Source organism: Ursus maritimus, unplaced genomic scaffold (genome assembly GCF_017311325.1).
Source record: "Ursus maritimus isolate PB19 unplaced genomic scaffold, ASM1731132v1 scaffold_3, whole genome shotgun sequence".
Classification (NCBI taxonomy): Eukaryota; Metazoa; Chordata; class Mammalia; order Carnivora; family Ursidae; genus Ursus; species Ursus maritimus.
In genome coordinates, this window is record NW_024425563.1 from 49,718,336 (window position 1) to 49,730,340 (window position 12,005).

The 12,005-nt window shown below is 43.4% G+C and overlaps 1 long non-coding RNA gene across 1 annotated transcript; it reads right to left on the reverse strand.

The window, feature by feature from the left end:
* Window positions 1–2,168: 2,168 nt before the first annotated feature.
* LOC103658899 lies at window positions 2,169–7,561 on the reverse strand. The gene is made up of 2 exons (XR_567325.1): window positions 7,161–7,561; window positions 2,169–2,789 (listed from the first exon to the last, which is right to left on the reverse strand). It is a non-coding gene; the product is annotated as an uncharacterized LOC103658899 (long non-coding RNA).
* Window positions 7,562–12,005: the final 4,444 nt, after the last annotated feature.

Below are 12,005 nucleotides of genomic sequence, written 5' to 3' on the forward strand. Positions count from 1 at the left end.
TATATGGCGATACTTCCTCCGGCCAATGACTGACTTAGGAAGGGACATGGGGTGCAGTCCTGGGTGGTGCGATGGGGCGGGGAGGGGACCCACTGGCAGCTTTAGAAATGTTTTCCAGTTTCACAAAGGGATAAAATAAGGACAGGCTCCCTTCCAGCCGTGGACTGTCACTTGTGTGGATTGTTTCTGCAGTCATCCTGGAACCAGGAAAAGGCGAGCCTGAGGACAGTACCAGGGGACTGAGAGTGGCCGCGAGAAACAGCTGACAGAGCCTGGGCTGTGGATGATGTCGTCGGGTCTCTGAATCACCCTCCTGGAGCTGCCCTACCTCTGCACATCTTGATACGTGAAGTGACAGGTGTCCTTACTCAGTAGCCGTTTTTAGCTGTTTTGCTTTTCCCCCGCTGGATGCACATGCTTGGCCCTGCACCCACACAGACACACACAAGGCCAACATACCCTGTTGTCACTTTCCCGACTTGGGAAGGGAAATTACGTTGTCACCCGGGGTGGAGGAGCAGCCTTACTCCCAGGCCTCTAGAAACTGGAATGTATTTATGAAACTAGAAGATTATACAGCATCCCACCCACTTCCATCAAGAAGCTTATCTTTTCCTCCTCAAGGGCCAGTGACTTACCCTCCTGAAAGCGTCTCAGCCATTCCGCCTGCCATCCTGCAATTACCAACCAGTCCTCACCTGACCACCCTTTCTCTTGCTCATGGCTTCTGTGGGGTCAGTTTCTCCAGCCTAAATTCTCTCTGCATATATTTCAGCATCTGCCACTAAACATATCCAGAGTTCCAATTTTCCAGAAATGGATCATGCCCTGGTGCCTAAGATTGTCATGTCAGGCCGTTTCATCAGCTACTGACAGCACTGTGAGTGTCCATCCTTGGGTCCTAGACCCAGCCCTGCTCCACTCAGCTGGGACCTATGTAGATGGTCGCCTGGTACTGGCATGACAACTTACGCAGAAAACCACTCAGAAGACGCTCATGGACTACGCGGGCCTTGTGAAGTATTATCTGCTCAGTATGATGGCGGTTTACCAGATGTCCCTACGACATTGATTCTCCTCTTAATCCAACATAATAGAAGTTTTGGTTGGGCACCTGGTTACCAGCTAATGACGTTTCCCAGAGTCCCGCTCAGTGTGGCCGTGTGACTGCACCCTGACTGTAAAGTTGTGAGCAGAGGGGATATGTGCAGTTTCTGGGGCTTCTGCTTCCCTGCTGGCTGCACACAGACAGAATGATGAAAACCAGAGCAGCCGTCCTACACTTCAAGGTGGAAACCGCATGTTGGCAAACCAACGAGGGCAGTGGACCTGGAATCCAATACCCAGGGTCACCAACTTATGTTGATTTGCCCAGAACTTTCCCAGTTTTAGCATTAAAGTCCTATAACCAGGAAGCTCCACAGTCCCGGACGGTTGTTCACCCTACTCTGGTCGAGCTGCTACAGCGGCTCTAGACCCCCTACTCAAACTCTTGTTTGCGAGAGAGCAAAAAACAAACGGAACGCTAAACCCTTCCCTCTTGATGAAGCCGCTGTGTCAGGGGCTTCGTCGTCCACGTCATCCTCTGCTGTCCCCTAACAAATACGGGTGTGTTTGGTCTAAAGAGCCTTGTTGACTGCTTTTTTGTTGTTGCCCCACCTAAGGTCCCATGCTCCTTGGGGGGGCTCCCAGACCCCTTGTCTGCTCTGCCATGTCTGGGTTCCAGCCCCTCACTACTGAGCCCCCCGGGGAGCCTGAGACCTGATTGCCCTCTGGCTCTAACCCAGTCCCTCTCTTTCCCTCTCTTTATGGGTAGTCGCTTTTTGAAACCTATTGATTAGTCCATGCTAACTCGCCTACATAAACACACACACGCAGACACATACAATCACATGCATGCACTCACTTACACACACACACACATAGGTTCTCTCTCTCTCTCCTCCTCTTCTCTTGCTCTTTCCCTCAGCCCCTTACCCATCTTTCGTACTTAGCCTTTCACAGGGAGCCTTTGTGGGGAGCAGATGGGAAGCTGAAGTGGATTCATGAGCAAAATAAATTTGTTTATTTTTTAAAATCACATAATACATGTTCTTTGCAGAAAAATTAGAAAATGGAGCTTGGTTCCATAAATGTTTTTTTAAGACAAAATAAATGCAAACAATAAATATAGCTCATTAGGATTTAATCTCCTTTGACACGACTCTCTTATCAAAGGCACTTGAGCTGCTCTCGTTTTTTGGGGGTGAAAGGGGGAGTTATGCTTCATGGGAGCAGAGGCCTTCAGGCTCACAGACAAGTATGGCCTTATTTTTCTGGAAGCCACCTGCAAGGAAGGCCCCGACAGGAGCCAGTGACCCTTGTCTGTATCTCTAGGTTTTCCAGGAGAGCCCTAGTTTCAAGTGTCCTATCTCCAGTCCTTAAGAGCCATCTAAAAACCCCAAACTTTGAGTGGTTGGCTTCCTCAGCTACATTTCCCCCACCGCTTCCTGCTCCCGGCAGTAACCCTAGGGGCGTCGGTCAGGCCATGGGTAAGGTTTGGGTTCAGATCACATGCAGGGCCAGATCTTCATCTCCCCATGGGCACAGCAGAGAACTGCAGAGAACTTCCAGGGTGTCCCAATTCTGTTGATTAAAACATTTTGTCCACTTTTCACTTATCCTGAAACTTATCCAACCTGTGGAGGGAGCCCGATATGTCATTTTCCATAAAAGCTTCTTCAGAATTTATATTCTTCATGGTGGACACTTTTGCTCCTTTTTCTAACCATAAAAATAATTCATTACCTCTAGAAAGAGAAAAAATTTAAATAATTAGAAGCTACAAGGAAAGAATAAACTGGAAACTTTCTGAGTTTATATCACCCTGAGAAAATGCTGTCAGTATTTTGGCATATAATTTTTCACATTTTAGTGCTACTTCTATTATACACATTTCTGTATCACACAAATAAATATATTTGTGGTCTTTTAGTCAGTAAAAGGACAATTTGCACCAGATTGGTTTGGGAAGTAAATCAGCTTTGGGGCAGGAGGTAGGAATAGTGACCTAAGAAATGGCAAAGTGAGGCCAACACAACGCTGACAGACACTTGTTGTGCCCATCTCACGGGTTCCTTTGTGCAATAGCAGTTTCTGTCTGCTCCAGGAGGCTTTAATTAAGGCTGTTCATTATGGATTTACTTTTAATTGAATTTTTTAATGACATAAAAGCAAATCTTGATGAGGTGGCAAAGACCTGGTCATCAAATGAAATCTAGGGTTTGCTTCAAAATAAAATGGTGGTGGCTGGAAGGGGGTAGGGGTAGATTTGGATGAAACAGAATTGCCCACGAGTTGGTAATAATTGAAGCTAGATAATGGATATGGGGGGTTTATTATACTATTCTATCTTTTTTTTTAAAGATTTTATTTATTTATTTGACAGACACAGCCATCGAGAGAGGGAACACAGCAGGGGAGTGGGAGAGGAAGAAGCAGGCTCCCAGCATAGGAGCCTGATGTGGGGCTCGATCCCAGAACGCTGGGATCACACCCTGAGCTGAAGGCAGATGCTTAACGACTGCGCCACCCAGGCGCTCCCTATACTATTCTATCTTTGATAGAGATTAAACATTTTTCTTTTTCTTTTTTTAAGTGGGCTCTACACCCAACGTGGGACTTGAACTCATGTCCCAGAGATCAAGAGTCGCACACTCCACTGACTGAGCCAGCCAGGCACCCCAAGGTTTGTCATTTTTCATAATAAAAAGTTAGAACAAATAACCGTAAAACCCAGGAACTGGCTCACTGGTTTGTGAGAGACAAAATCCATCTTCCCATTTCTGAGACTCCTCTTTTCCCAGAGGCACCACCGCCATGACCACTGTATTAGTCACGTAGGATTAATCAGCATGACCAACGTGGCCAGCACCCAGGAGCTCTTCCTTGCCACAGCACATCCTTGGCAAAGATTCCAAGAGGGGGCTTGAGGCAGGTGTGTGGGGTGGGCGGGGAGGGAGAAGCAACCTTGAGCCACACTTTGCGAGCTTGAAGAATCATGGAATTCTAGTTGTTTCAGAAATTGTGTTGATTTTGCATTCTAAACACTGTGGTTTTTAGGCAAATTATTTAATCTCTGAGCCTCAGTTTCCAAGTCAATGAAAAGAAGATTATCACCCTGACTTCACAGCACAGAAATAAAGAAAAAAAACACGTAGAAAGAAAAAAACAAGTAGCAGGATGTCTGACACACAGTAGAGGGCTGTTATTGATGCCCTTCCCGTCCCCTGAATTATTAAGAAAGCTGTAAGGTCTTTGCCTTCTTAGACTTAACACAGAGGTAGGAAGATAATGTGTCCATATAATATTGTATAACAGGATGAGAGAACAATGACCATATAATCTGGTATTGGAATTCCTCTCAGGGGCAGAACTGTCTTCATCAAGAAAGTTAATTTGAAAAAACACTCTGACACTCCAAGAGTATGGCTCGGCAGAAGACAAACCACAGAGACAGCAAAATGCCAGCACCACCTCTGCATAATTTTTGGTTGCTTGTTTTGTTTTCTTATAAGCTCTTTTTATTTCCCCAAGCATTTAGTAACATCTTCCACACACATATGCCTTGTGGAGGTGATATTTGTGTAAATGAAAGACAGGGAACCGATTCTATAGCTGGATCACCCCCAAAGACAGAGGAGGGACCAGGTAAGCATGGGTGAGTCTGCAGACCCAGGATCTCAAAGCCAGACATGAGGATGAGATTGAAATCCTGGGAAATGCATGAAATCTTCGGGGAGGTCTTGGTTCTGGTTTAAGGGTTCCAGGTGAAATATGAATTATTTAAAAAGTCAAACAAATGACCACAATACTGTTTGTGGGAAGTGGCAAATGAATGATGCCACCAGGAAATGACTTAGAGAGGGCATCCTTGTAGGAGTCATGGTGCTGTTATGGGGGGACAGAGGATGGACAGCGCCTCGAGCCCTCATTACTCAGACTGCTACAAAACATGAGCCTGTTAGAAAGACTGTCTAGTCCCCTGCTAAAGAAAGCAGGATGATTTGTTTATCACCTAGACCCCACCTACTTTCCAAAGAGATTTGTGCATCTAAGAGATACACATCTATGTACACGGGGAAATTAAAAGTTAAAAAGAGATCAGAAGAATAAGCAAGGAGATGGTTGTACTTGGAACAAGAGAAGATGTGGCTACAGCATTTGAGTCTTCCGGTAACCCCAGGAAGCAGGAGTCACAGAGTTTCCACAACTGACAAAGGGAGTTAGACCAACTCAGAAGGAGCGTACTAGATTCTAGAAAGAGTTCCTTCCAAGAGATGTTTTCATCTGTATATGTGTAAGCTCCCTGGGTCTGCAAAACCCAAGGGCCATGCCATCACTATTTCAGAAGGAACAGAAAGGCTGCTAAAGCCTTTAACTTTTTTGTTTGTTTTGTTTTGTTTTTTAGAGGGGGGGGGGAAGAGGGAGTAGAGGAGGAGAGAGAATCTTAAGCAGGCTCTTCGCCCAGTGTGGAGCACGGCGTGGAGCTAGATCTCACGACCCTGAGATCATGACCTGAGCCAAAATCAAGAGTCAGACACTTAACCAATTAAGCCACCCAGGCGCCCCTTTAAAAAAAAAGCCTTTAACTTGTAAAGGTGGGCGAGAGAGGGAGCTATACTGACAGATTGCAGTATGACTAGGACTGTTAGCCTTAAAAATTCTTCAGATCTTCATAATCTATCTGAGGCTGAGAGTCTCCGTAAAACGTATGAAAACAAGAACCGATTACAAATCAGTAAAGGGAAGAACAATGTGAATTGCCATCAAAGATGAACACAATTAAGGTGAATTAGTTATAAACTATATTAAAATGAAGGCCGTGGACATACGGATTTATGATTGGCACTACGACGTGAAAGAGTAAGAATAGCACTTTATCTGAAGCCCTATCAAACTGAATTTTTTTCAGCGTGCTTCAGATACTGGCTATATAAGTTGAGATGTCTAAATCATAAAATAGAATTATACCCCAATGGATTTAAACAGCAATGTAAAACTAAACAGTGGGTTTGTTTCTACCCAAGAACTTGTAAGTGCCTGAATGGAATTGCATTTATAAAGAAAATAAGATGAAAAACATGTTTTTATTGTCACTGATGAGTTTCCAGGAGACTAAAGACAGACCCTTCAGAAATGGAGGTGGGAAAAGAAAAGTTTATTCTGTTGCTGAGTTCCATCTTGCACATCGCCACTGCCTGCAGCCTCCCGGACCACATGGCGGTTCAGGGTTCAAGAGCATGGTGTCCTCTAACAATTCAATCCTGCACCCTAACTGACACCTACTGTCTGCCTCATCTCATCCCCGCAGGTCCTTGAATGGTATTGGGCGTTTCGTTGTTTGAAATAACCTGTCTCTGGCTATTGGATTCTTCATCTTCCAAGATTAAGTCTCATGTCATGGCCTCTTTTTTTTTATATATAAGAGGCATTAGCATATCGCAGGAGAGGCAACAAACCAGAAAGAAATGCCCCTCTAAATTCTAGTGACCTGGATTTCTGAAGAAATTGCTGAACTATATGGAAATCCAGTCCTAAAATCCCAACAGCTTTTGCAAAGACAGAAAACCAAGTTAGTCACGGGAACTACAAGCATCTGATGAGAAATACATCCATGAAATCAGCAGCTATCATTTATCAGACACCAAATATATGCCAATTGCTTAACTGTGCCATTTGCTTAATCTAGAATGATCTCTAAGCAACAGCCACTTGATTGTTCATTCATTCATCTATGCATTCAAAATGTATTTGTGCATCTATGCATTCAAAATGTATTTGTGGAGTGCCTACTCTGTGCTAGACATTCTGGGAGGTTCTGGGGATGTAGCCGTGAGCAGAGGTAGGCATGGCTCTCCCACTTACAGAGCTTACATTCTAGCAGGAAAAATAGACATCAGATAGTTACACACCAAGGAATTAATTACAATTAAGAAAATTACTAGGAAGAAAGATGTGAGAATAAATAAAAGAGACCTTCTTAAAGCTGTGGGTCAGGGAATGCTGCCAATAGAATGTGAAGTTGAAGCTGAAACTGGAAGATAAGCAAGGGGCAGACACGAGAGGAGCTGGGGACAAAGCGGTCCTTGCAGCTCTAGGTCCTGTGGAAAGGAGCTCACCTGGAGATGTGGACCGGAGGCCCAGAAAGTCGGGTCCCCTGCCCAAGGTCACACAATCTGTAAGAACCAGGATGCCGTCCGGTTACACCCCTCCAACTGTACCACGGGGCCTGTTACAGGCTCCAAGGAAAGGAGAGCATTACTACAGTGTCTGTGAATTCCGACGCTCCCAGGAATTTGAGTAAAAGGTCTCCATTCCAGGGAGTCCTTTCTTGGCCACTCTGGAAAATTCCAAGCCCTTCATTAACATCTGATCTAACATGCCTTACGTTTTCTTCTTCTGAGGTTTTTTCTTTCTCTTGTTTACTGCAGTTGGAGGATGCTGTGCTTAGGTGTAGTTTTTGGGTTTTTGTTTATTTTTTGTTTGTTTTTTTGTGTGGGTCTTTTAAGGTTTTTTTTCTTTTCTTTCTTTCTTTTTTTCTTTTTTTTTTTTTTTTTTTTTTTGGCCCTTTGTCCTGCTTGGTGTTCTCTGAGCTTCCTGGATCTATGGTTTGGTGTCTGACAAGAATTTAGGGAAAATTTCAGTCATTATTGCTTCAGATATTTCTTCTGATCCTCTCTCTCATATATGTTATACCTTTCGTCATTGTCTTACAGTTCTGGGTTCTTCAGTTCCTTTTTTTTTTTTCCCCAGTCTTTTTCTCTGCTGTGTCCATCTAGTTAGTGTATCAGAGGCATTCTTCATTTCAGTTACAATGTTTCTGATCTCTAGTATTTCTTTTTAATTTCTACTCAGAGCTTCTATCTCTTTGCTTACATTACTCTCAGGTTCTTTTTGGAGTGTTTTCTGACACCAACCGATTTACCAGTCCTTCAACACCAAGTGGGTGTCCAAAAATTCAATTCAATTTTAACACCAATTCCCAGAATTAGCACAGACCCCACAGGTTAAGCACTCCATCCCACAAGATTGCCTCCACCTCAGACACTAGTTACAAGTATCAGGTCCCCAGGTTACCCATACTTTTGTTTCACTTGGCCATGAATTTGGGGATTCCCACAACTCCCTCCTCAGTCTTGATAATTCACTAGAATAATTTACAGAAGTCAGGAAAGCACTTTAGTTACTATTACCAGTTTGTTATAAAGTATACCACTCAGGAACATTCGGAGGGGAGAAACAAGATATGGGGTGAGGGGCCGGAAGCTTCCATGCTGGTACATGACCCTCCAAGCCCCTCAATGTGTTTGCCACCTGGAAGTTCTTCAAACCTTATTGCTTATGGGTTTTCGTGGAAGTTCCAGTACATAGGCATAACGGATTATCGACTGGCTATTGGTGATTGAACATAATCTCTAGTCTCTCTCTCCTCCGCAGAGCTCACGAGTGGGGTTGAATTTTCCAGCCTTCTGATCACATGGTATGGTTTTTCTGGTGAGCAGCTCTCATCCCAAAGCTATTTGGTGCCCCTCAACCAACAGTCATTTCATTAACCTGCCAAAGACACTCATCACTCAGGAGATTCCAAAAATTCATTTCGAGGAGCTCTGTGCCAAGAACCAGGGCAAAGACAAAATATTTCTTCTTATATTACAATTATTAATCTCTTATTGAATGTTGTCTCCTTTTTTTCATTAGAACCCTCAGCACAGTTGCTTTAAATTCCTGATCTGATAATACAAGCATCCCTGCCGTATTTGAGTCCGGTTCTGATGTTTGCGCTGTCTTCAAACACTGTATTGCTTTTGTTTTGTTTTGCCTTTTAGTAAGCCTTGTGGTTTTTTGTTTAAAGCCAGGCATTATGTGTGTACTGAGTAAAGAAACTGTGGTACATAGGCCTTTAGTGATATGGTGGTGAGGTGGTGTGGGGGAGGGCAATGTGTCCATAGGTCTGTGATTAGATCTCAGGCTTTCAGAGAGCCTGTGCCCGTAGGCTGTACAGCCCTGGGGGGGTGGGGGGCGGGATGGCTAGAGTTGCTGAGGTTGGGTATTTCTCCTCCCCCAGGTCAGTCAGGCTCTGATAAAGCCTCAACAGCTTAGGCCTTGGTGAAATAGATTGTGTTGAAGACAGTTAAGGAGAGTGCTAGGAAGAATTGATGCACTGGGATGTTTTTAGAGGGTTACTCTTCCCCTTTCCCTGCTGGAGCATTAAAAGATTTTTCTTCAGTATTCACTGTGAGAACCTACGAAAGGTCCTAGAGGTAAAACTCACAGGAGTGTGGAAAGTTTCTAACTCTTACACTTGTCCCCTGTGAGCCTCCAGTAATTCATCAACTCCTGACCAGCTTTTCCTCCCCCAACCCTGGTTCCTGCAGAGGGTTCCACTCTGGCCAGTTGTGATTCTCAGTATTTGTGTCTCCAAGGTAGCTGTTTGCTCTATGACCTCGCTTCTTGACAGATCCAAGGAGAGTTGTTGGTCTTTCAGTTTGTTCAACTTTTCACTTCTCATTAGGATGGAGTGATGACAGCCAAGTTCCTTACATGTCAAATTGGAAACTGGACGTGTGTTTTTTCTATTTTCCTGTTTATTCTCATTTCACCCATTAGAATATGAGTTTCACGAGGGCAGGGCTTCTAGTCTGTTTTTATCCGTTGCTTATAGCTGTATCCCTCATGCCTACTCCAGTGCCTGGCACATACGAGGGCCTCGGTGAATATGTGTGTTGAGTGAATTTTTTTTCTCTGTTTATCTTCATTCATTCATTTAATTAACATAATGTATAATCAACTTAATATAATTGTCTTGGTTCTTTTGTGCTGCTAAACAAAACATCAGCTTCTAAACAATAGGATTTGTTTCTCACAGTTCTGGAGGCTGGGAAATCTAAGATCAGGCAGGTTTGGTGTCTGGTAAGGCCCACTTCATGGTTCAGATGGCAGAAGGGGAAGAGAGCTCTGTGGCATCTCTTTTGTGAGGGCACTAATCCCAGTCAGGAGGGCTCTGCTCTTATGACCTTATCACCTCCCAAAAGCCCCACCTCCAAATACCATCACACTGGAAATTAGATTTCAATAGATGAATTTGGGGGGGGAGATAGAAATATTCAGTCTATGATACAATTTGATATACTTGTACAATGGTATAATTGCTTGTATAGTAATTGTATAGTAACACAAGCAATTAAACAATTTAATATAAGTGCTTTATGCTTGAACTGCTGATGAAAATCATTTGCTAAGCAAATTAATTTGGTGGACCAGATTAATTCAGTGTAGTGCTCCCAGTCTTTGCCATATCATGGCGCACATAGAAAATAAAGTGCTTATGTAATAACCAGCCAGTGACTCATCTCAGGGGCTGACGGTCTTGATTTCTAGGTCCACTCATCACCTGCATGCTATACTATTTGGAAAACTCTGCTTTAAGGGTAATGTTTAGCCCACTAAGAAGACCAATCTGTTTGGCTAGACCTACGTGAATGGTTCCCAAGGACTAAAGAGAGCTAAGGCCAGGGAGGAGGTACATGGTGGTAAAGATCCAGCTGTCAATTCCTCTTATCAGGTAAAGCCCTCCCCAGTCTGCTCTCTATCTTTCCAGTTTCCGTTCCCCACTCCTGCCCCAAACCTTATAGAATGCTGCACCTGCCTGGCTATGCTCTTCCCTCTTCCCACCCATCCTAAATCATCAGGTCCCAGGCCATAGCCAGGAAGTCTTTGCCAGCCTCCCCCATACAGAATCCTCTCCCCTGTGGTCCTGGGGTTTGGGTCCACAGCACTGCATTTGAGCTTCTGACCCAGAATTTTAAAGTTTGAAGTAATCTCCGAGACTGAGTCCAAACCTCAGTTTTCAGATGAAACACATGGGGCCCAGAGAGGTAGATGGACTGTGCTGGCCACAAGACCAGCTGGGGGCAGCCTTGGGACATGTGTGTCCTGGTCCCCTGTTCTTTCTACTACCCAGTTTAATCTCTCTTTTGCTAATCATGACACTTGAAAATTTATTCATGAGTGAGAACCTACTCCTTGGAGAGTCTATATCATCTATGGCAACTGCCAAATGGTCCTTAATAAAACATTAATAAAGCCAAAGCAGATGGCATTTAATAAAGTATATAAATAATAAGTATCATACAGACATGCCTGAGAGTCATCGAAAAGCATTTTTCCTGGACTCCCCAATAATAGAGAATCATCAGACAAGACATAAAAGAGGAGAAATCAGCCTCTAAATTGTGAGCTGAGAAAATGTTTTAGGTTTTTGTAGATATTATGTATAATAATAAAAGATTTTGAATCTATTTTTATCCCAGACTTACCCCTACAATGACTGTTATATGGCAGTTTTAGAAGAAATGACAAAAACTTTAATAGAAACAAAAGGAAAGTCTTACAACTTTCTCCTCACTTAAAATTTCAGCCAAAGCCAGGCTATCCCAGTTTTCCCACTTTCCTAGAAAAAGAGATTTCTAAAAAACATAAAAAATACTGCATTTTAATATCAGGCCAGTAGAAATCATTAGACTGGCCTGCAGGAGTTGTTTTAGGAGTCAGTATTCCAGAGAACCTTTAGGAACAGAAGTAATAACCTGTTTTGATTGATTATTAATCTACCCGAACGTGAAAAGTTGAACTTTCAGAATTATGTTTAAATGTTTGACTTCTTCCCCAAATTCACTCATTAGGCAGTAGTCAAAAGTTAGGGCTTCGACTCAGACCTGAGTTTAAATCCTAGTATCAATTATACCAGACTCGTAGGCTGCCTCTCTACGATTTAGGTTTTTTCATCTATAAGATAGGGATAATAATGCTTCACAGGGTTGTACAAAGATTTAATGAAATAATGTACATGGAAGACCATGCAGGATACAAAGTAAGCATTCAAACGACACAGCAGTTACAGCTATCCAACCTGGTGCACACGGTTCTAAATAAGCTAAAAGTAGCGAAGTTGTGAAATAACTAGT